Source organism: Macaca mulatta, chromosome X, assembly GCF_049350105.2.
Source record: "Macaca mulatta isolate MMU2019108-1 chromosome X, T2T-MMU8v2.0, whole genome shotgun sequence".
Lineage (NCBI taxonomy): Eukaryota > Metazoa > Chordata > Mammalia > Primates > Cercopithecidae > Macaca > Macaca mulatta.
Window position 1 is genome coordinate 28,767,103 of NC_133426.1, and position 27,157 is coordinate 28,794,259.

At 34.7% G+C, this 27,157-nt stretch overlaps 1 protein-coding gene and 1 non-coding gene across 2 annotated transcripts in view; both read left to right on the top strand.

Moving 5' to 3' along the window:
* The window catches only part of IL1RAPL1 (interleukin 1 receptor accessory protein like 1), a 1,400,950-nt gene that overhangs the window by 333,411 nt on the left and 1,040,382 nt on the right, over positions 1–27,157 (top strand). The gene's annotated exons all lie outside the window — the stretch shown is intronic.
* Positions 19,123–19,192, top strand: LOC114675224 (small nucleolar RNA SNORD74). Its single transcript, XR_003726314.1, has one exon. It is a non-coding gene; the product is annotated as a small nucleolar RNA SNORD74 (small nucleolar RNA).

The following is a 27,157-nucleotide window of genomic DNA, read 5'->3' on the forward strand; positions in this document are numbered from 1 at the left end:
TTTATGAAATATATTGGAAGATTAATATTGCTTCCTTAAATGTTTGGTCGAATTTCCTGGTGAAATAATCAGGTCCTTGTTCTTTTGTTCTTAGAAGGTTATTAGTAATTAATTCATTGTATTTAATAGACATAGACCTATTTAGATTATCTGTGTCTCCTCGTATGAGTTTGTATCTTTCAAGGAACTGGTTTATTTAATATAATTTATCTAACTATTGACCATAGAGTTATTTATACTATTGCTTTATTGCCATCTAATATCTGTGGGATCAATATATTACTTTTGATATTGGTAATTTTTGTCTCTATCATTTTTTTCTTGGCTGGCATGGCTAGTGGTTTGTCAATTTTATTGATCTTTCCTGAGAACCAACTTTTGATGTCTTTTTTTTCTATTTTCCTTCTTTCAGTTTCACTGTTTTCTGCTCTAAATTTTGATGTTTATTTTCTTTTTTAGATATAAAGTGTTGTTCTTTCTCTGGTTTCCTAGGGTGAAAGCTTAGAGTTTGAGATCTTTCTTCTTTTCCGGTACATTTACATAATATTATAAATTTCCCTTAAGCACTATGTTCCCTACATCCCATAAATTTTGGTCAGTTGTGTTTTCATTTTCATTTAGAAATATTCTAGAATTTCTCTTAAGAATTCTCCTTCACTCATTTATTTGGAAGTATGTTTAATTTTCAAATATTTGGAGATTTTCAAACTGTCTTTCTGTTACTGATTTTTAGTTTAATTCCATTCTGGTCTGAAAGCATACTTCATATTATTTCTATTCCTTTTATATTTGTTAAAGTGTGCTTTATGGCCCAGAATGTGGTCTATATTGGTGAATGTCACATGTGAGCTTGAGAATAATGTGTATTCTGCTGTTGTTGGAGAAAGTACTCTATTAATGTCGAATGTATCAAGTTAATTGATGATGCTGTTCAGTTCAACTATATCCTGACAAATTTTCTGCCTACTTGATCTATCAGTGACTGAAAGAGGAGGGTTGAAATCTCCAACTTTAATAGTGGAGCTACCTATTTTTCTTTTTATGTCTATCAGTTTTTGCCTCATGTATTTCGATACTCTCATTAATATGTATTAAAGATGTTATGACTACTTGAAGAATTAACCCTTTTTTATTATGTAGCCTCCTTCCTTATCCTTGATACTTTTCTTGATCTGAGGTCTACTTTATCTGACATTGATGTGGCTATTCCAGCTATTTTTTAAAAATAATGTTAGCATGGTATATCATTCTTTATTCTTTTATTTTTAACCTATCTGTCTTTGATACTTAAAGTGATTTCTTGTTAACAACATGAAGTTCAGTCTTGTCTTCTCATTTACGCTTACCGTCTCTGTTTTTTAATTGGTTTATTTTGACCATTCACGTTTTAAGTAAATATTGATACAGATGGATTAATAACTCTCATATTTGTAACTGTTTTATCTTTATTGCATTTGTTCTTTGGGGAAAGGAAGTTAAAGTCACTAGGTTTATTATTCCTTGCAACATAAATTAATGGCTCTGGGGGGATATATGCAGGTCTGTCTGAAAGTGTCTATTGTGAACTTCTAGCTTTCTTTTTTTTAAAAGCCTTGACCCTGCAGAAACATGAAAATGTTCATATAGCATTGTTTCCTGACAGTTTATAGCCAATTTATGTCAGTTCCATAATTTTTAAACTTAGAAGATTTCATTAACCTCCTTATTTCCTTTTTATAAACATTTTCACTTTCAAGCATTGTATTTAGCTTGATTCTGAACCTTACTCAGATGATTAACCCAATCCTTTAAGAAGATACTGAATTTCTGAAAAACTTTCTTAATAATATTGATTTAAAATGATGAATGATAGTCCCTTTAGTTCCCATTCATGCTTAAATTTTATAAAATAAAGTCCTTTTTATTTAGAATTTAAAGATTTTTTCTTAAATATTGTGAGGTATTGCAGCAGTAACGGCTTTTTGTTTTTAGCAAACTTTTCTCCGGTTATAGTAAAAAACTGATTTATTCCCCTTCCCAAATTTGCAAACTCACCAAAAGCCCTCTCTGTGTTCTTCCACAAAAATGTAATGCAGAAATTTGCTGTTGAATTCTCAAAATACAAATATGGCTTAAAAAAAAATCTGTATCAACTTCTTCTGGATATATTTTGTGCAACAGCATTTTAAAATTCTTATTTATTCTTTTGACCACCTGTGAAATTTGGAGTATTGTATTTTAACCAGGCTAATATAATCAATTCTGCTAACTCTATATCAACTACAAGGAAATATTCTTATTTAAAACAAATAAATACCCCTAATTAGCTCTTCATTTCGTGAATTCTGAGAATGTGAGGCTCATATAGTAACCATTAAAAAAGACAACTCAAAATGTTATTTGAGCATAATTCTATTGTTTCTGTGACTTGAAAAGAAGCCTTTCTCCCACAAACTCCAAACTTCAAGGGATTTTCTTTATTTGATCTGAGAATCACTGATACCTTTTGCCGTTCTCGACGCAGCCTGATTCCTTGTTTGTTACAATTTTAACAATGACCACAAGGAAAAACATTTGATGTTAGTAATACGTGGAATCTTAGGATTCTGCGTCATTCCCTTTATTTTATAGGCCAACACATATTTACTACATTTCAACTGCATATATAGAAACGGAAAGTGAGATTTATATACTAAAGCATGAAGTACGGTGTCACAAAAGCAGAAGAGGAAAGAATTTCAAGAAGGCTGAAACTGTCATCAGTGTTAGATTCAACACTATTTTTTTCATTAAAAAAGAAGTAATTTTCATTTGAAAAGTTAAAAACAAACAAACATTTTGTAAAGCTTTTGGAATGAGTCTTACTACACTATACTTGTTTTTGTAAGACTGCCTGACCCTAGAAATTCTAAGATAGATGACTAACGTAGATAATGGTTGCTGCTTAAGTTTGCTTATGTGTAACCCTAATTCATCACTGTCCGATGGTTAATAGATTTAGAGTAGCTGCATTAAAAAAAAACCACGTGCACCCTTTTTTAAAAACATAATCTGACTTGTCTTTGTCAAGTTGGCAATAGAAAATGTAGTTTTATTTTGATAAAGGTTGAAGAATTTATTGGGAGAAGATATCTGATGGCATTACCACTCATCCTATCCATTGGCTCAAAACCTTAAAATTATCTAGGATAATGTCTCCCTCAAAGCAATTTAAGATATCAGAGTTTCTTATTGAGGCTCAATCTCTTGACACAGTCATACACCAATAATTTCCTAAAGGCAGTACAGAATACTAATGGGTGATTAATTTTTAGAAAAGAAAATGCAAATATATTCTGAATTGAATGAATGTTATATTAAAATTAGATGATGAATATTTGAAATGAGGGAGAAAAAGTTCCTTACAAGAAAAATCTCATGAATCATTAATATTTCCACTATAGAGCAAGTTGATTTTTTATTTTAGTACAGTAATGCATAGTATCACATCAAGTCATCTTTTGCTTATACAGTTAGAAGGAATTTTTCAGGAAAGTATTTACTTCATAAATAAAGCCTTTTTTTTTCCTGGAGGTAATTGAGGTCGCATAGCAGTGTCTTCAGTACAATTAACGTTCCACGTGAAAAGAAAATATACACAAACTTTGGGTGGAGAATAATACATATTTCAAACACATAAATAATTCAGTTGACTTGAAGCATAGTGGGTGTGTGTCTTACATGCTATGCCATTTTCTCTGCTAGAATTCCACTTCCCCCATCGTATCATCTCAACTCCCATAACTCCTCTTCTTTTTTTTTTTTTTTTTTCCTGAGACGGAGTCTCTGTCGCCCAGAGTGGAGTGCAGTGGCTGGATCTCGGCTCACTGCAAGTTCCGCTTCCTGGGTTGTCGCCATTCTCCTGCCTCAGCCTCCTGAGTGGCTGGGACTACAGGCACCCGCCACCACGCCCGGCTAATTTTTTTTGTATTATTATTATTATTTTTTATTAGAGACAGAGTTTCACTGGGTTAGCCAGGATGGTCTCGATCTCCTGACCTCGCGATCCGCCCGCCTCAGCCTCCCAGAGTGCTGGTATTATAGGCGTGAGTCACTGCGTCCAGCTCCCACAACTCCTCTTTAAATTTTAGTTCAAATATCACTTCCTCAGGAAGGCATTCCCAGATTCTCAGATATTGTCAGCATCTACTCTATATTTATTTGTACCGAGTACTTATCACATATAGAATTAAAGATTGGTCGTTTAATGGTGTTATCTATCACTAAAAAGAAAGTTCTTATTGTCATGGAACGTGATTGCATGGTTCACCCTTGTATTCCTATGGCCAGAAATGGCACTTTGAACATAATATCCACTCAATAAATGTTTGCTAGGATTACTGAAAAAGGAGACTTTTTAAATGGGGCTAGAAGATATATTGGTTCCAATCGTCAGGGACTTAGGATTTTTGTTTGTGTGTTTAGGCTACTAGGGAGCCATGAAGAGTTTTTTATCAGTAGATTGACAAAAGGAAAGCAATACTCTTGTCAGGTTGTAATGTGTAGAGAGCTTTAAGTGTAGTTAAACTGCAGGGAAGGACACTATTAGAGTACTGATGGCAGTTCACCTTGAAGACAGTATGGTAACAATAACATAGGAGATGGTAGCATTAGGAAAATATTCATGATACATTCCAAGGGAAGAATTCATAGCACTTTGGCTTTGATTCCATGTGGAGGAGGAGTATCCTAGATAATTTTAAGGTTTTGAGCCAATGGATAGGATGAGTGGTAATGACATTACTCAAGAAAAAGCAATTCAAGAAAAAGCATGTTTGAGGAGGGATAACAATAGCAACAAAGGCATCAAGTTGACTCTTAATGAGAACATGCTGTCTTATATCATAGTAGATACTACACACATTCTTTCTGATTTGCACAGTAATTCAGTGTTACTCTTCCATTTGAACCATTATGGAAGGTAAGGCTCTTGGAGGCTTAGAAACTTGCTTACAGTCCAACAGTTAGGATGTGGCAGAATTTGGATTTTATTCCAAATTTTATGCTGCCTCCATTATGCCATTTTAGAGAGGATAAGATGTTAAGATAGAGAAATGATAGAAAAAATATGTGTATATATACACATATACAAACATCTATGTATATAATGTATGTGTATGTTATTATAGATGTATGAGTGTGTGTGTGTGTCTGTGTGTGTATTTGATGTGTATGAGAAATTGAAACACATTTATGCATGGATATTTAGGAAGTGGTGAGGAATTTTGAGATGAGGATTCTGCGGTGATATTGGTGTTGGAAATGGGCAATTTATTCCCACATCAAGTTCTAACATTTAAAATGCACCTGAATTTGTATTAAGAAACTTGTCTTGCTAAATCTTCATTCTATCAGATTAATACTAGCCATAGAGCTTGTAAAGGGAATCATTATTCTAACCTTTTGAAAAGTTTTTTTTTTTTGTAGCTAAGTTTAAAAAAATGGAATCAGCAAAAGTTTATGGTTGTTTGTCATCCAGAGTGTTTCCATTAAAAAGGTTTTGTGATTATTTTATTCAGTTTTATTAATAATAAACTTTTTTTAAATTTATGGTTATTGTGTTCCATCAGATTCTTCTATTTGTGTTGACAGGTAACTTAACACCCTTAAAAATAGCTGTTTACAAGATGCCATTCTGTAATGTGGGTTTCTTTCTCTTTTAATGGGAGGTCCTAATGAGCAATGTAATGATCCAGGAAGATGAGTAAAGGGAATTAATAATTGAAGATTGAGTACAAGAATTGTTCTGTAGTTTATTAAAATAATAAATCATTGAGTATTTTGGAGATAATCATTTCACATTAGAATAGAGAATATGATTGTACCAAAAAGGAACATGGGCAATCATTCTGTCTAGCCTTGTAAATTCTTGATCTGCAGCTCTAGAATTTTGGTTCTGACCAGTTTATACTGACTACATCCATTTTTGAATTACATATATAATTTTAAATTGTACTTCATAGTCTTATGCTTAACAGTGTGTTGCCTTTGAAAGGCGTTTCAATTTCAATGTAAGCATTTCTGAGCTCCTCAAATTGATGGCAAGCTCCTCCTTTAGGGTCAGCATATGTTTTCTGCAGATTTTTATATCCTTTAAACTGCCTAATGGTGAGCTGAATACAAAATAAAAAATAATATGTAGGCCAGCTACTTCGAAGGCTGAGGCAGAAAGATCACTTGAGCCCAGGAGTTCAAGGCTGCGATGAGCTATGATTGCATCATTGCACTCCAGCCTGGGTGACAGAGCAAGACGCTGTTTCTAAAAATAAAATAAAATAAACTTAGGGAATTAGATACAGCATCTCTTATGGCATAGAAACATGAAGATATTTGTTTCTGTCAACTCAGGGTGAAAATCTGATAAAATGGAACAATCTAGTTGACGTTCAGCTCTGGCTATATGACTTCCGTTTTCTCACCTATAAAATGGTGATAATCAAAGCATTTACCAGTTGTATGTTATCAGAAATTGAATTTTAGGTACTTCTGTGAGCATTTGGAATCTTGTTAATGTTATCATTTTTCCTAATACCATCATGTGATATATAATACTGAGAACTTGGAAAATACTACCTTGTGTTTTTATACCGAGAAAACTCAAGTATATATAAATAATTAGGGTAATTTGAATGAGATAAATTTCAGCAATTAAACAGTTAAAAATTTCACTATTTCTACATTTTTTATGTGCTAAATGAAGACCTAGAAAACTCAATGGGATGAGAGCAAATACCTAGACATTGTGCCGGATCAGTACAGAAAGATAAATGAGGTAAACATGGACTCTACACTTAGGAAACTTAGAGAATTGACATAAGCACAGGAAATATAACACACATATCAAAGAAATGTAGAGTCATCAATTATTTGAACAATGTAAAATTTTCATCATATAGCCATCTAGCATTGAATAATTTTAGATGATCTCAAGTCTCATTATTGTAAGTCACTTCCCCTTCTCCCACAAATGGCCTTAAATTATTCCACCAACTCTGTATCTTATTACTTCTTTTGTCAAAGCGAATATTTGGTAAGTAAAATTTTAAGTAAATTGCTTCAGAATGTCACCATCTTCTTTCAGACTTTTATGTACACTTCAACATTTGAACCTCCTTTTTTTTGTACTTAATGGGACTAAAAATATCTGCACTACCTGTATGACACATTGTTATTTGAATGCTTTGAAACTATAAAACACTTTGAAATACTGAGTGTCATTATTTTACTCCAGCTAAACAAACAAGGTTGATATAGATGTGTTCAGTGTTGCTGACTGACAGCAAAACCTGTTAGCTCAGCAAGAGATATTCTGTATATATTCTATGAAAATACTCACTGATGAACTTTCCATTAATAAAACTAATCACTTGATAAAGAGGATATTATTTGTTTCTTCTTCTATCCCATATTTTTACAAATTTAGGCATATGAACTACAGGCATATGAAAACCCAGGTTTTACAGTGAAAACTGTAGATCAGTGGCCCCCAACCTTTTTGGCACAAGGGACCAGTTTTGTGGAAGATAATTTTTCCATGGACAGATGATGGGGTGGGGGGCAGGTCGAATAGCATTAGTTAGATTCTCATAAGGAGCATGCAACCTAGATCCCTTGCATGCACAGTTTACAATATGGTTCATGCTTCCGTGAGAATCTAATGCCACTGCTGATCTGACAAGAGGCAGAGACCAGGCGGTAATGCTTGCTTGCCTGCCACTCACCTCCTGCTCTGTAGCCCAGTTCTTAACAGGCCATAGACTACTACCAGTCCACAGCCTGGGGGTCGGGGAACCCTGCTGTGGATTCTTGCTTCATTCTCTGATATTTTACCATGTTTTAAGAAGACTTAGGGAAGATTATAGGTCTAGGCAATATAATGTAATGGCAAGTCCTCAGGTTCCAAAGTCGTAGATTTCCCTTCGTATCTTGGCCCCAACACTAATGATGTTTCTTTAGAAAAGTTGCGTAAAAAAACCATTTCTTGAATGCCTGTAACATGTCAGGTACTGTTGCATATACTTTACATGTATGGGTTATTTACTATTCCCAGAAACACTAGAAGTACCTTATTATTATTGTTTGTATTTGATAGATTGGGTAGCTCAGGTATTAAAGAGTTGATGCAAGATTTGATCCCAACAGTGTTTTCCAGAGCCTGTTATTTTTTTACACCATGCTTCTCAGGCTCTGTTTATTATCTATAATGAGATTAAAAGATTATCTACTTTATCAGTTTTTGAGAATTAAATGAGACAATAGGTGATTAATAAATTACAATTCAACAGCACCTGTAAATGCTTTCGATATATGCCAAACATCTGTTGCGCAACATATTCATTTTTTTCAACTTGGGTAGCAGTGTTAAAACTAGCATAGCTTCTACATAGTGAAAAAGAAAAAAAGAATATATATATATATGCTTGTTAATTTGAAATAGCTAATAAAGAACTAAGTGAAATCGGCTACTTATAAGTAGAATGAAAACATTAAAGCTAAGTACAATTTAAGAGGATGTAGTGCATTTTGATGGGCTGATTGTTGGTGTGGAAGAGACTATATTTCTTCACTACTAACATTCACTGTTAAATTGGATTAAGTTCTGAATTTTAGTCAGTCAAGCACATAAAACCTAGAATAACCACAGAGAGTGGGAGCAAATGTAGCTTACACCTTGGTCCCCAGCATCCCTAAGGAGGGCACATAACTCCCAGAAACACTGTCTCCCCATTCTTAGGTCAATTCTTGCTGGGACACTGGCTATTTATTCTTCCAGCTTACGTCATCATTCAGGAAGTTGTAAATGACAATCTATGAACATGCATTCAAAGGGAATGGTTACAAGCTCAGAATCAACCAGGGTCACATCTTCATTTGGGTTTAACATATTCAAGAACTAGTGGACCCTAAGCCTAAAAGTAGAGACTACCTCCAGCGCTCTAGCCCAGAATAGCTGTGTATTGTCAAGCCCCTAACAGTTTATGAATAGATGCTCTGCATGTGTTCTTTAGAACTGTGTGTTTGAAACTTGAATTTGTGTAGGAAGCACCTGCAGAGATTGTTAAGGAGATGGTGATCTGCTTGGCCTGACATGGGGAGTGGGCTTTCTGCATATCCACCAGATTATCAGAGGATGCCCATGCAGCTGGTCGATGGACCAAACTTGGAATACCAAGCCTGTAAAGCACAGATGATGCATTACCTAGGTGAGCTTCACACATTTGTAAGGAATTTTTAAGATAAATATTGTCAGATACCCAGAGCCAGATGACTGTAGTTTTAATCTGTGTGCTGCTCTGTTTTTAAAATTAACAGTTCTATTCCAGGGACCTTTTATTAATTATAATTTAGATCTGGAATGACTTTTTTTTTCTAAATGGCTCCCAGTGTAATGACTGCGTCTTCAGATTCAGCAGCCATGTTTTCATTATCCTTTGAATCACAGAGTATAATTGTGCATTAGAGTTTGGGGCTTGTTTTTCCCTACTAAAAAACTCCTTTTCCTTGAGTCCTCTCTGATAAATTTCATTATTTTTTCCACTATGGAATAATAGTACTTCACTTTTGAAGCATGGGCCCAAGATCATAACCTCATTTTAATGTATTTTAACTGGGACTTCATTGCCTGAGGGAAGATGGATTATTAGTGACATGTGTCTTGCTTCTTGATACAGAAAAGATAATATAAAAGCAGTGTTTCTACTATATCTTAAGAAACAGTTTCATATATGCTAATTTGCTTTAATGATATTGTAGCCAAGGAAAATATTGAACTACTCATTTACCTTTATTTTTATATATTTTTCAACCTAAATGATAATTCTGGAGATTTCCATTTCCCTTATCTTGAAATCAAATTAAATCATTCTTTTGTGATATGATACGTGATTTGTGACATTTTGAGCCAACAGTATATTAAGATTTAATTTTCAGATCATTATAGACCTGGTGCTTAAACGAAATTTATTGAGACTAAGTAACTCTGATTACAATGATTGTGGGCTGGTGGTTCAAGTACAAGTGATTCTTAGTAGGGGAGAAGACAGAGCATGTAATTGAACTTATCTCTGGATTTTTGAAAGATTAAGGCAATACCCGTTCTTCCAACCCCTCACTGCCTCCACATTTCAAACACACTATACCTGAGTTGGAAATATCAGCAAATGTGTTTCTAGATAGATATGTGAAAATAAAGAATTATTGACTTACTGTGTTTTTTAAAATTGTGGTATACCATACATAACATTACTGCTTTAAACATTTTAAGTGTATAGTTCTGTGGCATTAAGTCCATTCACACTGTTGTGCAGCCATCATCACCAGCCATGTGTAGAACTGAGTTACTATTTTTTAAGATGTATTTTTTTCACTCAGATTCTTCTGAGTTTGTTACTGATGTCTAATTAAATGTATACTTATTTTTATATGTATGAGGTTACTTTTTAAATGGGAAAGTTGAGCTCCATCTGCCTGAGGGCACAGTAAAAATTTAACTTTCAAAAATGTAATTCCTGTTTTGCTGTTGTTGTTCCTCATGATTTCCTTTTTATATGACTATTTTCTTTAAACATATTGACAGTGAATTTGACAAGCTGTCACTTCTGGCAAATGCCACTTTTTCCATTAGTAATTTCCTTCTTTCAAGAAACAATATTAGTCGCTATATCTTATTATATTTCTCCTTTTAACATTGGTAATATAAAATTGTTTTAACTAACAGTTCTCACACAAAAATATCATACTGACACAAAAATTAGAGTACCAGAGGCATTTACTCAGAAAAATCAAACTCTTTTTCTTAGTAATGACAGTGACCCAACCAATAAAATAAATTGAAAAAATGACAAAATGAATACATTTTTAGCTGAAATGAATGCCACCAATAACATTTTGGGAATTTGTATTTATAAGGCCCAATGCCCCCATGTAAGATTAGTTTTTCAAGATACTTAACAGGGCTAGGATATTAAAGTATTTGTTTCTCTATTGGAGCAGCTCTTTCAACAAGTTGCAGGACTAATCACACCCCTTTGCCAATTGCAGTTGAGATAGGCTCTGGGAAGGCAAAGTACAGGATGCCATGCAAGTGAAAACAGAAGTGATTAATGTTATGGATAGATGAAGGAAATTTCTCTGAACTTCAGAAGTGAGAGTTGTTGCTAAATAGGTGTTTGGTATATGAAAACTCAGGATGAAGCATTCCTGCTAAAGAGAAAGGCCTGACTGAAAGCTCTGAGCTGGGAACGCAGCAGAGGGAAGCCTACCTTGGAAGGAGGGATTGGGGTGGCAAAGTGCTGGAGAACATAGGTTGTAGGTCATGTGAAACCTTGTAGGGGGTTTGAGCTTCTTGAAGCCTGTGAGTGCAATGAGAAGCCACTGTAAGGGTTTTAACAGGAAATTAACAGTGTTTCTAATTTTTATTTTTAGTAAAATAACTTGCTACTAAGTGGTGAATGGGAGACAAGAATGTCTATGAGGCTAAAGGCTGTTCCTGCTGAAGCCCCAAAATACTTATTTACTCTTTCTTGGTGTAAATGAGATGAAAGATACTGCAGGAACACCACATGTGTTCAATAACTGCGGGAGTGATATACTTGCCTACGGGGAACAGCTGTTAATGTCTGTTGCCCTTAGGAAATTTATTTCATCAAGCATACAGTGTTTCAACCCTTATTAACTTATTTCATAAGGCATAATATATCTGACTGTGATCTGTTCACCTAATGCTACTCTGCTCTTTGCATGAGCGTGGGACAATCAATTGCTCTCTGTAGTTATAGTTTATAAATGTGCAATTACAGACGTTTATCATATCTCTGAAAATGTCTCTGCTCCCATAAAATTAATGTCATCTCCTTAAAAAGATGCTTACAATATATGCTGGATTATAGTTACTGTTAAAATGTATTCGGAAACAAAAATAGAATTGAAAACTATAGAGGAATTTTTTTAAAGCATAGGCTTTGGAATCAAACTTGTGTTTGAATTCCAGTTCTGCCACTTACCAGCCATTTGCACTTGAGTAAGGTACTTAGCCCTTGTGAACTTCAGTGTTTCATCTGGAAATAAGCATAATAACATCTACTTTATGAAGTTGTTGGTTATTTAAAGCCATCTATGAAAAATGGTTAGACCAGTGACTGACACATATGCATTCCGTAAGTGATAGATACATAAATAATATACATAAAAAATGAATGCTATAGCTGACAAATGAGCTTAAAAAGTCTATAATGCGAATTATTTTTATAAAGTATAAAATCCATGTGACCATATAATATACTAGGACAAGAATGCCTGTTAGATTTCAGATTCAAGATAACACACTAAGTTTAAGTGTATTTATTTTTGCTAGGTTAGCTTTATGTATTTGCTTGAATAATTATTTAAATTTGTCTGATTATACTATGGACTGGCAGGCAATAAATTTCATTATCTAGTGTTAAAATGTGAAGTGAAGACAGCTCAAAGTTCATTTAATTCTCATGCCTTATCTTTCTTGGGGATACAATGTACAACATCAGATAATTCTTTTGCCTTCTTTTCTTTTGTGCATCCAGTAACAGTTACATCATTTTTTTTTCTGAATCAGCCTTTTCACAAAACCATTATGTGATAAGCTCTTGTCTTGGAAAACCTCAACAGCTTCCTCAACACCTATATTTTAAATCCTGCTTAAATGAGATTAAAATACAGCACTCTGTTAAGCTGTAAAACTGGCTTTTTGCTTTTCAGTGGAGTGTTGGTTTGAATGTGTCATTTGACCTATATTGCTGCTCTTAATCTTCCTTGGTTGCCCCAATGATGACAGTTTCAATGATGTGGGTGTTTGCAGCAGAGTTGTTCCTAATAAGGAAGTAATGCTATTGTCTTTCAGACATCATTCAGCCTGAAAAGTACTATTTTTCCCACCTAGAGCTATAAATGTCTGTAAAATCTTTTCTTCTTCTGGTAGCATTTGCAGCAGCAGCAGGAAAGAAAAATAGTCCTAGTCGATTTGCAGCTTTTGTAGTTTTGGGGTGTTGTGGTTCCAGGCTAAGATTCACTCACCCTTCTTCAAAAGTTGTATACAAAGAGTTGATAGCTAAATGGTGACTGAAGTACTTGATTTATTAGTGTCTGGCAGTCATCCAGTATGTACTAGAATACAAGACTCTCCGTCAACAATAGCTGCATAAAGAGTAAACTGCTCTGCCTGAACCTAAAATAAGGCCTTCTGCTGTCTGCCTGTTAATTGAAGACAAATGGGCCAGGAGTGGCTGATGATAAAACACAAAGAATAGGCAATTGTCATGCACACAGAGGCACTACCTGTGCCTCTTTGAGAAACAGACATCCCCTGACCTGGTTCTTACTTTGAGAGAAGCTATCCCAGCCCAGTAATACATTTTAGTTCCTTGCATGTGTAATTATGGCCATTGAAAAATAGGATACTACCTTTTTATTGGGTCAGGTAAGAAGATGGAGGAGGAGGGAGAGCAAAGTGCCCTACTTGAGGGTGGGATTGAGTTTAGAATGTAAAGAGAAGAGCAGTAAGCTTCCTTCTTACACGGATGAAGGTTCTGTCGATTCATCTAGAAAAATGAGTGAAAATAAGAAAAAAAAAAAGGAATGGAACTGTAGTTTCTAAAGTCTGTGGAGTTGGGATAAATGGTAGTTATAAAGACTAAGTGTGAACACTCATAGTTCTTTAATTTGATTATATTACCACTTAATTCATAGTTTTGGAGGAAATAGCCATTACATTAGATGGCACATTAATTTTAAGAAGCAACCCAATTTTCAAAATGTTAAAATGGAAAAGAAAGCTAAAGGGTGATTGTTAGAACAAGCATCTCCAAATACTCTGTGTGAAGGCATTTTAATTTCATGCTACTGCAAAGTTAAACTCAAAACTGTTTCAAATTACTGGGTGTTATATACCCTTCTGGTGGAAGCCACATTTTCTCTTTCCTTTCTTTCCCTGTCTACCCTCCCTCTTCCCCCACTCCCCAAATCTATCAGTAAAGGCCACCTTGCTGTGGGGAGCTAGCTGAAAGAGACCATCTGCCTTAGGAATAAGCCTGCACTAGATTCAAACTACAAAGAAGCAGGTTGGGGTAAAGAGGAGGTGAGGATTTCAAGTCAAGAAAGCATTATCCTGCCTACTCTGGCAAAGTGATCTGCCAGCAGCCTATTTGGATTTACACTGTGAGTTTAATTCTTTCCATTTAATACTTTTTTGTTGACTTTATAAAATCAAAAAATAAAGGAACACCCATGGCACTGCTGGAAAGAGATAACTGGTTTGTGAGGAACCTGTAGGCATTTTAGCCACTAACCAATGTATCAAAGTGGGCACAACTAACACAGGTTAACGGTTTACCCAAAGTAAGAAGCTTGGTTTGGAGTGAACAGCCCTTGTACTTTTGAGATTTTATTTTATGATCTTGTGAATTGATGTTCTGTGGGGAAAACTTACCTTAGTTTTAATATAATGGTCAATGACTAAGAAATATCAAGGAGTTGGGCTGGGTGCGGTAGCTCTTACCTGTAATCCCAGCACTTTGGGAGGCTGAGGCAGACGGATCACGGGGTCAGGAGATTGAGACCATCCTGGCCAACATGGTGAAACCCCATCTCTACTAAAAATACAAAAATTAGCTGGGTGTGGTGGTGGGCACCTGTAATCCCAGCTACTCAGGAGGCTGAGGCAAGAGAATCGCTTGAACCCGGGAGGCAGAGATTGTGGTAAGCCAAGATCACAGTGAGCTGAGATGACGTCACTGCACTCCAGCCTGGCAACAAAGCAAGACTCCATCTCAAAATAAATAAATAAATAAATAAATGAGAAATAAAAATCAAGGAGTTGCTTTTTTGTTTTCTATCTTCAATTTCCCCCCACTTCCATGTTTCCAGTTGTAGGCTGGGGGAGGTCCCCAAATGCCAGTGGGACCAAGACACCATCCTGTGTTCAGGCTCTTGACACCATTGCAAGAAGGTATTCAAAGATGAACCAGAAAATAGTGAATTTACAGAGATTTATTTAAAAGTAAAATGTATACACCTAAGAAAGGGCAGTGGAGACATATTTGAGAGAAAGTTGCCCAATGGAGTTTGGGGTTTCTACCTTTATAGGTTTCTTTAACCAAAGGGTGCAATATTTATGAAGATTCCTGGAAAGAGCTGGAGATTTCTCAGAACGGTGGTGCCACCCATTTTTACACCAAATATGGGTGATCCTGGAACTGTCATGGCAGTGGTGGGTGTGTGTTTAGTATGCTAATATGTATATAAAAAGGTTCTAGGTGAAACCTAGGTCACATCCAGGGCCATGTTGGGTCCAGTCGGTCTTAGCCAGCTTGGCCCACAACCTAGTTTTTCAGGGTCTTATCAACCCCTAGCTTATGCAGCTATTTCAACGGTTACCTTTTGCTAGTCATGTGAACTGCTCCCTGGAATTTTCTATTCTCCTGTAACTGCCTTGTATTACTTCTGTCTCACAAGTAGTCAAGAATGTAATGGCAAACAAACCAAATAAATTTAGAGGGAAAGTATAAATGAAACCATATATAGTCATTACGCATCTTCAACAATTTTTTTCCATTTAAATAAATGTGTTCTTTTCTTTCTTTCTTTTTCTTTTTCTTTGAGACAGAGTCTGACTCTGTCGCCTAGGCTGGAGTGCAATGGTGCCATCTTAGCTCACTGCAACCTCTGCTTCCCGGGTTCAACTGATTCTCCTGCCTCAGCCTCCCGAGTAGCTGGGATTATAGGTGCACACCACCGTGCCTGGTTAAATTTTGTATTTTTAGTAGACACGGGGTTTCACCATATTGGTCAGGCTGGTCTTGCACTCCTGACCTTGTGATCTGTCTGCCTCGGCCTCCCAAAGTGCTAGGATTACAGGCGTGAGCCACCATGCCTGGCCTGATGTTTTCTTTCTTTCTTTTATTTCAAAATCTTTTTCTTCCTCGTTTTTTTTTTTGTTTGGTTGTTTGTTTTTTTTTTTTTTTGTTTTAAACCTCCAGCATTTTGTTAGGGCGAGGTGGAAGGGTCACTTGAGCCCAGAAGTTTGAGAGCAGCCTGGGCAACAAAGTGAGACCCCATGTCTTAAAAAAAAAAAAAAAAAAAAAAAAAAAAACCAGACATGGTGGCACTATAAATTATAACGACTAAATGTGAACACTCATAGTTCTTTAATTTGATTGTATTACCACTTAATTCGTAGCTTTGAAGGAAATAGCCATTACATTAGATGGCACATTACTTTTAAGATGCAACCCAATTTTCAAAATGTTAAAATGGAAAAAAACGTTAAAGGGTGATTCTAAGAACATGCATGTTACTTGGTGCTACTTAGGAGGCTGAAGCAGGAGGATCACTTGAGCCCAGGAGTTTGAGGTTACAATGAGCCACGGTATTCTGTCCTGGATGAGAGAGTGAACCCCTGTCTCTAAAATAATAATAATAATAATAATATTTAACTAAAATAAACTTAAAAAATAAAAAAAAATGCAATGGTTAGTGAAATAGCACTTTTGTGAGGAGAGCGGTAATAGCCCAGCATATATATGGTTCAAGAAAAGGAAAATGGTCTTAATCCACCTTGTGTTAAAGGAATTTTTAAAAAACTACTTTATTCAATAAAGATTCATTATTTTAAGGGTATGTAAACTTTCAAATATAAATTAAGTCTACTTCTGTCTTTAAAATTTCATTGGATATAAATTATGTTCAGTTTCAGTTACTACCTGTGTATGAACACATTGTAAAATCTCTGAATACTATGTGAAAGCATTTTAACACTCATTCCTTTATACTTCAAAATTTACATTTGTACGTACTTCCTTGTATTTTTATATGTGTTCATTTGACCTCATCTAAAATGTGGCCACGTAATATTTTTATATGCCCTTTCGTGCTTACCACAATACTGTGTCCATGACAACTATTCTGTACATATTTAACTGTAAAAGTCTTATGTATGGCATCTGTATCTTTGGTGCTTTAAAGATACGGGATCCAACTAGCTTTCTAGAATTGCAAAAGAAGAAAAACTCACTTTCAGAAGTCACGCGAGATTGGAAAATCATCCTGGTCTTACCCAAGGAGGTATATTGTTGAGAAACTTACATGTCCATCAGTTTCTTGTACTGTAGTTTGAAATCAAGAAAGGACCTCCGTTTCTTGTACAAGTAGTTTGAAATCAGGTTGTCAAGTTTCATTCTACCCTGCTAGAATGTACAAGAATCCAAAGCAATAATGTAATTTATACATTTCAAGAGGCTAGTGCCAAATTGTATCAGCAAATTGGTCGTAAGTCTCCAACTGGAATAAAGTGAGTGATTGTTGGGCAATGTAGTCCTGCAGTGCCAAATTCTTGTATGCATTCCTTCTTAAAAAGAAGCAAAATAAGCCTTTCCTATAGAATTTCCAATTCAAGATTCCATCATCGGCACATATCAAATACTGTTGGCAATGCTGACAGTAAAAGCAAGGGCTCATATAAAGTGTTTTGTTGCTGAAATTAAAAATAGTTGTCACTATTTTCAATATCAAAATCCTATGGTTTTTGACAGGTTTAAATTCTCTCTTGATTCATTTCAGAATAGGGTCATCTTTCTATACTTCTTTGACATTTTAAAAAAGAAGTAATTTGGCTAGGAATTGAGTGTTTCAAGCCATCTTGGTCGTTTGCACCCTAAAATTTCAGTAACACTGTCAAGTGAATCAGTTCTTAGGAGCTGGAAACACAAAGAAGAAAATTATCAAAGAATTAATTAAAATCTTTTCTTGAATGAGAAAATTGACATTATCTACTACTTATATAAAGAAACTACATTGTGGATTAACCCTGAAATTCGTACTTGGAAAGTTTATTCCAGTGTGTTTCACTGAAATTTAAATTCATGACATTTGAAAAATGTAAGTTATAATTAAACACTGAGAGTAATTCTTGTGGTTATTATATATTTGTTAAGTATTTCATGGCAAATGTGACCAACAAATCTGTTAAATTAAATACTTGGGAGTAAATTTACTTTTACTTTCTGTGGAAACATTTGGATTACCCTAACAATAAAGGTAACAGATTGAAAATATAATATTATTTATTTTCAACTTTTATTTCAATATATATGCCTGTCAAATGCCAATGAATAATAATCACATTTGATTGTCAAAGCTCATGGAATGGTACACCTAAGATTTGTACATTTCTTTTTTTTTCTTTTTCTGAGACGGAGTTTCACGTTTGTTGCACAGGCTGGAGTGCAATGGTGTGATCTCGGCTCGCCACAGGCTCTGCCTCCTGGATTCAAGCAATTCTCCTGCCTCAGCCTCCTGAGTAGCTGGGATTACAGGCATGCACCACCACACCCAGCGAATTTTGTAGTTTTAGTAGAGACAGGGTTTCTCCATGTTGGTCAGGCTGGTCTCGACCTCCCCTACCTCAGATAATCTGCCCACCTCATCCTCCCAAAGTGCTGGAATTACAAGTGTGAGCTATCATGCTTGGCCTGTATATTTCTTTATATATGAAGTTTGCATTAAGAGAGCATGAATATTGAACTCTGGTGAATGATATGTTTGCTGATGTGTTTTAAGGGTGAAGAATACTGATGTCTGCAACTTACACTGAAATAAAATGGAGTGATATTTGGATAAAAGGATGAATAGATGAGTGTGTGTGTGTGTAATAAAGCAAATATAATACAATTTATTATTGAACCTTGATGGTGGGTATATGGGTGTTCACTGTAAAATTCTTCCAACTTTTCTGTATGTTTGAAAATTTTTCATAATAAGATGCAAGGAAAAAGCTTCAAACATGCTTGAATTATAATTCTATAATGATGTATTAATATTAAAATACTGGAAGTACTCCTGCTTTATCAAAGTTACTTACATTAAAAAATATTGGTTTTTGTCATCTTCAAAGCATGTAATGAGAATTTTTAAAATTAAGTATTAAAAATAAAACTTTTAATATTTGAAACTTAAATCTCACATGGCACTGTTCCTATTATGGATTTTGGGGGTTAGATCTGTAGCTACATATGGTATCTTCTTTCAGTGGCTCATACATACAGGACTTCAATTTGTAGTTCACTCACTAAAAACAAACAGGCTCTGATGAAACCTATCTTGATAGGGACATCTGAAAGTGTTGATGAATGCCATGGACTCTAATGGAAAACAAAAAAACAATAATAAAAAATACTGTTTGTTTTAAAATTCTAGTAAAATGGAATTAGACTACATGATAGCATTAATCCCATTTGCTATGCCAACATTTAAGACGGAATCTGTGGTTTATTATCTGGTTTGCCTAGTTTTTGTTAAATATAAGGAATATTTTAGTACTTTTTAAAGGATGACATGCAATAATAGCTCAAACTTTAATACCCATTAATGAACATCCATAAAGAAAACAATTCAGTACCACTTAAAAATCATTTGAATATCAGTCATCCATAATACGATGAACACATTTGATAGAGAATATGTGAATAGAAGTATATGTGAATCACTTTTATTCTATCTACAGATGCTGAATGGCATAGGGAATTGTGGGTCTCATGAAATTTTCTCAGAAGTACCCAGAGGGTCTTCACTACCAGATTGATAAACACAATTTTTTGGTTCTTTGCCCACACAGGGAACTTTTCTAGAAAAGTTTCAAAGAATACATGCCTAAATATGAATCCTGGAAAAGAAAAGTGATCTTCTAAATTTGAAAAGGAAAGGTTTATGTGGCTCTCACGTGAAATATCCTCTGGTAAGGGAGTAGGTACATGATGGAAATACATGGATTTTCACTGAAGAAATGAAAATATAAATTGCAAAGTAAACTTCATTTATACTATTGAAATATTCAACTGAGGAAAATACATTACTTTTAAATTGGAAGAAGCAAAGGCACATGACAGTTTTTTACAGGTCATGTCATTCTCTCATTTCCTTTCTATTGAAATTAGTTGAGCTTTTCTTTGTCATAATGAGTGTTGCCACAGTTTACACCTGCCATTCTGACTTTTGGTAGACTGCCTGTTGAGAGGAATTTTTTTTTCATTCTGTTATCTACATCATGGAAAAACTTAACACAATCCATGTGAAGAAGAAACAAAAATGTAATGTTCACATAAATATAAAAATATAACTTAGGAGTCCACCTAATGCTAGAATTTTTATCGCATTTTAGTGTTATGGAGTTTTAAAATTTCCATGTGACTTAATAGCTGGAAGGAAGCATTAATATTTAAATATGAATTTCAATACCAAAGATAAAGCAAATTAATACTTTTGAATGAATATTTTAAATTCCCTAATGAGAAGACAATTGCATAAAATTAAGTATGTATTTTAGTTTGAAGGACTAAATCATTCATGATACATGACCGTACTACCTACCTTATTCATCTTTTTGCTAAATATTTCCAAATTAATTCTTGAAGTCAGTTCTCAGCACATATCAACTTTTACTGTTGTGGTGGGTGAGAGAGTGGAGAATCAAGCTTTAAGGTGAATATATAATTTACCATGTGAATATTGCCAGGAGTTAAAATGACCTTTAAACTTTGTGTGAATTGCCTATTTCAATATTTATGGATTTTGTATATGCAACCCTGTATAGTAATTATCAAGCATACTAAAGTTTTAGAACTACCAAGTTAAACTTAAGAACCCAAGGAAGTCTATTTTGCAGATATTTAGACATTCGATTATTTGCTTTACAAATAACTAAGAAATACGTAGTGATGAATAAGAGATGGATAGGTGATTCTATAGCTAAGCTGTTCAGTACCGTAGCCGTTAGCCATCTGTGGCTACTTAAATTTAAGTTCATTATAATTAAACAAAATGGAAAATTTGGTTCATCAGTCACAGCAGCCAGATTTTAAGAACTAATAGCCAGATGTGCCTAGTAGGTTCATATTGAACAGCACAGAAAGACATTTCTATCATTGCAGAAAGTTCTACTGAAGAGCATTGTTCTCAACTGTTTGTTCATCTCCCTGGGATTTTATCTATTTTGTTAAAATATCAGACTTCTAAAAACGTAACACATTGTTTTGAGAATTATAGAAGCTATTTGAGATTCAAGTTATCTGATAGAAAAAGTTGAACATATTTTCGATATTGTATTTTCTAAAAATAGCTAGTATTTTTAAAACAAGAGTACTTAATAAGAATTATTGATATGGTACTACACATTCTTTGTCATTAAAAAAGTGGTCAGCACATGGAAAAAAAAAACGTATATAGTTTAATTAAAAATCACTTTTCCTTTCCTAAAATTATTCTTTAAATTGTGGTTTACAGGTTTGATTATAACAACCTTCTCAATGCCTGCATGCAAATAGCTAAATATTGTTGACTGATCTCATTTTAAATTCATAGCCACAACAATTCTCATAGGAGATTCAGCCTCTCCAAGCACCAAGCATCCTATTCCATTTCCATTTCCTATTCTCTAAACTGATTTCACACCTTCTACTCTCTTAAAACCTCCCTCTCACAACAGTTTTGTCTTCTTTTTACTTCACTGAGGAAAAGAAATATGACACCCCATTTCCCTCATTTTTTCATCTGCAAATCTACCAGCTCATCTGGGTCCAAATCTACATTCTTCTCTTCTCACTTTTTTTTTTTTGGAGAAGGAATCTCCCTCTGTTGCCTAGGCTGGAGTTCAGTGGTGTGATCATAGCTTACTTATTGCAGCCTTGAAATCCTGGGTTCAATAAATCCTCCCACCTCAGCTTCCTAAGTATCTAGGATTACAAGTGCATGCCACCACACCTGGGTAATTTTTAAAATTTTTTTGTAGAGACAAGGTCTCACTGCGTTGCCTAGGCTGGTCTTAAACTCTTGGCCTCATGTGATCCTCCTGCTTCAGCCTCCCAAAGAACTGGGATTACAAGTGTGAGCCACTGTGCCCAGTCTAAATCTACATTCTTGGCCTGCTTTTCAGTGTTACTGGAATTGACAGGTTTACCTGTTCTCATATCACGTCCAGCCTTTCCCCTTGGACTCTGGATTTCATTTACTTTTAATTTATTCATGCATTTTCTTTTGAAATTATCTCTCTCCTCCTTCAGTATCAATTTTTTGTATGTGTCTATAAATATGTTCTGCTGTTTTCTAACTTTAAATCCAAACAAAAATAAGCTCTTTTGATTCTCTTTTCTCTTTCGGGTATTACCTTGTTTTTCTACTCTCCTTGCTACATGCAAACACACATCCAAATCTAGAAGGAATTATTCATACTTTTCATTGCCATTATTTACCTCATATTCTCTTTTCAACTTAGTTCATCAGGGCTGCCATGACATAGGCTGGTTTTCCTTCCTTCTTTCCTTCCTTTTTTTTTTTTTTTTTTTTTTTTTTTACTTTCTTGTTTTTGTCCCCTATGGTCACATGACTATTGGATTGCCAAATTGAATGGCCATGTCTCTGTTCGTCCCATACTTGATCCCTCCACAGAATTTGGCACAGTTGACTACCTGCTCCTTCTGGAAAACTGTCTTCTTTTGTACTGAGCCACATAAAATCATCCTGGCTTCCTCTCCTTCTCAGTTTCCTTTTTTTCATCATTTCTGTACCCCCAAATGTTAGTGTCAGTCCTAGCTTCATACCTTTTTTAGATTAAATCATCCAATCTAATGTTTTTAAAATGCTAACTATATGCAAATGACCCTCAATATATTTTTGTATTTAATTCTAACCTTTCTCTTCAACATGAGGCTTTTTTTCCCCTTAAACAGCTTACTTGACATACCCATGGGAGTATGTATCTAATATGAATGTCAAACTTAACATAAACAGATCTTTTGATTTTTTTCCATCAGACCTCCCAGAATAAACAACAAACAAAACTGCTGAGCCCTCACTAACTAATTGGTTCCATTATGACCCAATGACTAATGTCAAATTTATAAATGCTTTTATAAACTTCATGTCTAATCATCAGTGAATCTTGTCTCCTGTACCTCGCATTCCCCAAATCTGTTTCTTCATTATCACTACCTTATCTCAACCCCTATTACTTCTCACCTAGACTGTTGCAATTATTTCCTGTCATGTCTTTTGTCTTTTGTCACCATACAATTAAATCTCCCTTCTTCCTCTACAGATACAATAATCTTTGACAAGGTAGAACAAGTAATTTTACTCCAATGACTTCCCATAACCCTAAAGCAAAGATCTGAATATTTTAACCTGGTCTACAAAATCCTTCATGTCCTAATCTCTGCCTAGCTTTTTACTCTACGTCATTCCTTTTCCCACTTCCATCTCAGGCCAACTCCTACATTAGTATCTTTATGTAGTTAGTAGATGTTTCTCTGCATGAAATGTTCTTACTTCAGATCATCTCAATGCGGGCTTCTCCCTTAATTGATACTTTCTCAGAAATCTTAATTAAGTGATACTTTCTTAGAAATGCCTTTCCTGACCTAACGAAAGTAGGAACAGTCACTCTCAATCACTTCAGCCTATTACAATTATCAGTGTGGAACTTATGCCCTCTAAAATCTTTCTTATTTTACTTATATACTGATTCATTATGTATCTTTATCTGCCCAAATAATCTCCATTTTATCTCCCCTGTCTGGAGCTTTGCCTGGTCTAGAATCTGAAGTCTTTGTATGAATTAGATAAGGATGAAAAGAAACTACTGTTTTTTGTTTCAAGTATCAGGCAATATTTAACTATTTGAAGTTATAGGACTACCAAAGATACTCCTTTTGGTTGACACATTACTGAGACAAACACCAGTGATATGAAATTTTCATATAGTCATGCATCACTTAACAACAGGCATATGTTCTGATAAATGCATTCTTCGACGATTTTTTTTGTTGTGCAAACATCAGTGTGTACTTACACAAACCTAGATAGTATAGCCTACTACAAGTCTAAGCTATATGGTAGAGCCCATTACTCCTGCCAACATGTTACTGTACTGAATACTGTAGGCAATTTGAATGCAAAGGTAAGTAATTGTGTATCTTAACATTTCTTAACATAGAAAAGGTACAATTCAAATGCAATATTATAACCTTATGCTACTGCTATCATATTATGTGGCCTGTTATTGACAGATACATTGTCATTCTGTTCATGACTGTATTGGCACTAGGTTGTGGCCGTTTCCAATCTATTGTCTCCCACTCCTCTCATTCTTTACTGAAGTCACCAGGGTAGTAGCAAATCACTGGAACCACACCTATAATATATCCCACTTGCTATCTGTGACTGTTCTGAGAAACATGTGTTGAAAGGCAGCTAGGCTGCCTGATGATTATTTAGTAGCAGTCTTTCTTCACTGAACAACAGTGAATAATATCTTTGATCTCTGCCACCAAGAAATAAACAGAACCCATCAGGAATTTAATCCCTGGGAATGATTTTCACATTTCCTGGTATAGATGTTTTATTTTGAAGCTCATATGGTTTGCACAATAAATATTTACCTCTTTATGTCAAAATACATGTTAAATCATTTTTATGGTTGGTATGAGGAATTTGTGAAGCAATCCCATACTTTTGTTATTACTGTGTTGTTGGAAGAGGACTTCTCACACCTTAACCTCATTAATAGTTTTTCCTGTGTGTTAATGCAACAAAATGGAAGTAAAAAGATATATTTTGTTTTCATGTATTTTGTTCACCTGAATCTATCCAGAGGGAAAGCACTGGAAGTGTTTTCTTTTTAAGAGTGTTAACTTGTATTCTTGGCAAGATCTCATCAAAAGCTTAAATAACGAAGGTAAGAGTCAGTATTCTATGGACAGCTTAGCTCTACAGTAGACCTTCTTTCCGTCTTGCTAGTTATTTTCCAGTTAACGGAAATCTTATAGACAGAAAAGCTCGTGTTAGCTTCTCCCGTATGGTATTATGTCAACAATCCTTACTCTAATCCTTGATGCAGCTCTTTACCTAAATGTGAGAGAGATGGAGAACCACAGCTGCCAACAATTCAAAATATAACATGCAGTAGCTATTTTTAAAAAAAGCATTTTTACTTGATCTCATAAAAATATCATCTTAAAGGGTTTTTGAAAATTTGTGATTTTTTCTCTTTTTAAAAATTATTGAGAAAACTATTGAGTCTGAAGTAGGTCTCTAAAATACATCTTGTCTTATTGTAAAGTAATGTGACTGACCTTTTGTGTGAATTTTAGAATTAATTTTTTCACTTTATAGATTCATTACATAGTGGCACTTTATTAAAGCATTGCATCAGTACTGTAACCCTTTATATTTCCTTAGGGCATCATGTATAGAGTGTCTGTTAGCTTTAACTCATTTCTAAAAGATTAACTTCTTAGAATAAGAAAAATGCTGAAAACTCTTGAAAGTAATTTAGAAACTTGACCATGATTTTTTTTCATTTTCATTTTTTATTTTATTTTTATTTTTATTTATTTATTTTTTTGAGACTGAGTCTCACTCTGTCACCCAGGCTGGAGTGCAGTGGTGCAATCCCAGCTCACTGCAAGCTCCACCTCCCGGGTTCACACCATTCTCCTGCCTCAGCCTCCTGAGTAGCTGGGACTACAGGTGCCCGCCGCCACGCCCGGCTAATTTTTTGTATTTTTAGTAGGGACGGGGTTTCACCGTGTAAGCCAGAATGGTCTCCATTTGCTGATCTTGTGATCCACCCACCTCAGCTTCCCAAATTGCTGGGATTACAAGTGTGAGCCACCACGTCCGGCTGATTTTTTTTTTTTTCCCCTGCAAAACCAGCTGAGGGAGGTCTTTGAGTTTCCAAGCAAATACCAGCTATAAGCATCATTGGATGTTTTGGTGGGGTAGGTTTTTTGAAAATGTGTATGCAGGTAATAATGAGCGATATTACATATGTATTTTAACTACTTAGACTAATTGTTTAAATGTGGTTAACAAATCTATTAAGGAAATGGCTTGCATTATTCTGTCTTGTCTTTTCTAAACAGTGTTTCCTTAACAATTAATTCTAACAAGTCTTGGAACCATGAGCACTTTCTTTCCTCCTGTCACCATGATTGATCCCTATTTTGTTGGAAAGTGAAAATTGAGCAGTTTTAACTCTAAAGGCTAACATTATAGAAAAAAATTTCAACTCAATTTGGTGGTAAATGCTATGTATGAAAATATTTAGAATTTAAGTACTTCTCTTTACAGACAAAATAATTTATTTTCAGTGTATTATGAACAAACTTCCTAGTGGGGTATGTAAATGGTTCACTTTTAAATTATGATTATTTTGTTCCAAATTCCATTATTAAAATTAGTAAGTGTAAAGTATGACTTTTAAGCAATATTTCATTAGCTATCGTTAACAAGTATTTAACCACCTTGTTTCAAATTAGTTAGCTAATGAGGTATAAATTATTAAATCAAACTTGAAAATTTTATTTGGACAAGTATTGTATAGTTAATTTAAAATGATTACAATATAATTGAATTGTTATTCAATATTTAATATTTTATTGCCTATAAAAATAATAGCCATACAAATTCATTTTTCAAATGGTGTTATCTGTGCTATATTTAAAATAGGCTGGGCGCGGTGGCTCACGCCTGTAATCCCAGCACTTTGGGAGGCCGAGGCGGGCAGATCATGAGGTCAGGAGATTGTGAACATCCTGGCTAACACGGTGAAACCCCATCTCTACTAAAAATACAAAAAAAAAAAAAAAAAAAAAAAAAAAAAAAATTAGCCGGGCAGGTAGTCCCAGCTACTCTGGAGGTTGAGGCAGGAGAATGGCATGAACCTGGGAGGCGGAGTGGGCAGTGAGCCAAGATCACGCCACTGCACTCCAGTCTGAGTGACAGAGCGAGACTCTGTCTCAAAAACAACAACAACAACAACAAAAACATAAATAAATAAAGTTAGGTTTGCATATGTGAGCATATACATTTATTCCTAGACGGAAACTTCCTTAAATATTTAACATTTCTCCTTAAATTTGATATTTTATAGTACTTTTTTCTGGGTGGATTCTAAGTTCTACTTATATTCATTGTGTATACAAATTGAGATAGAGGTTGGAATAGAATATATAACTTGAATATTTCTATTTGCATTACCATAGCATCATTTTATTTTGCTCTTAGCAAAATCTTTCTTTAGAGGTTTCTTCTCCTTTCAGTTGTAAAGAATCTCTTATCT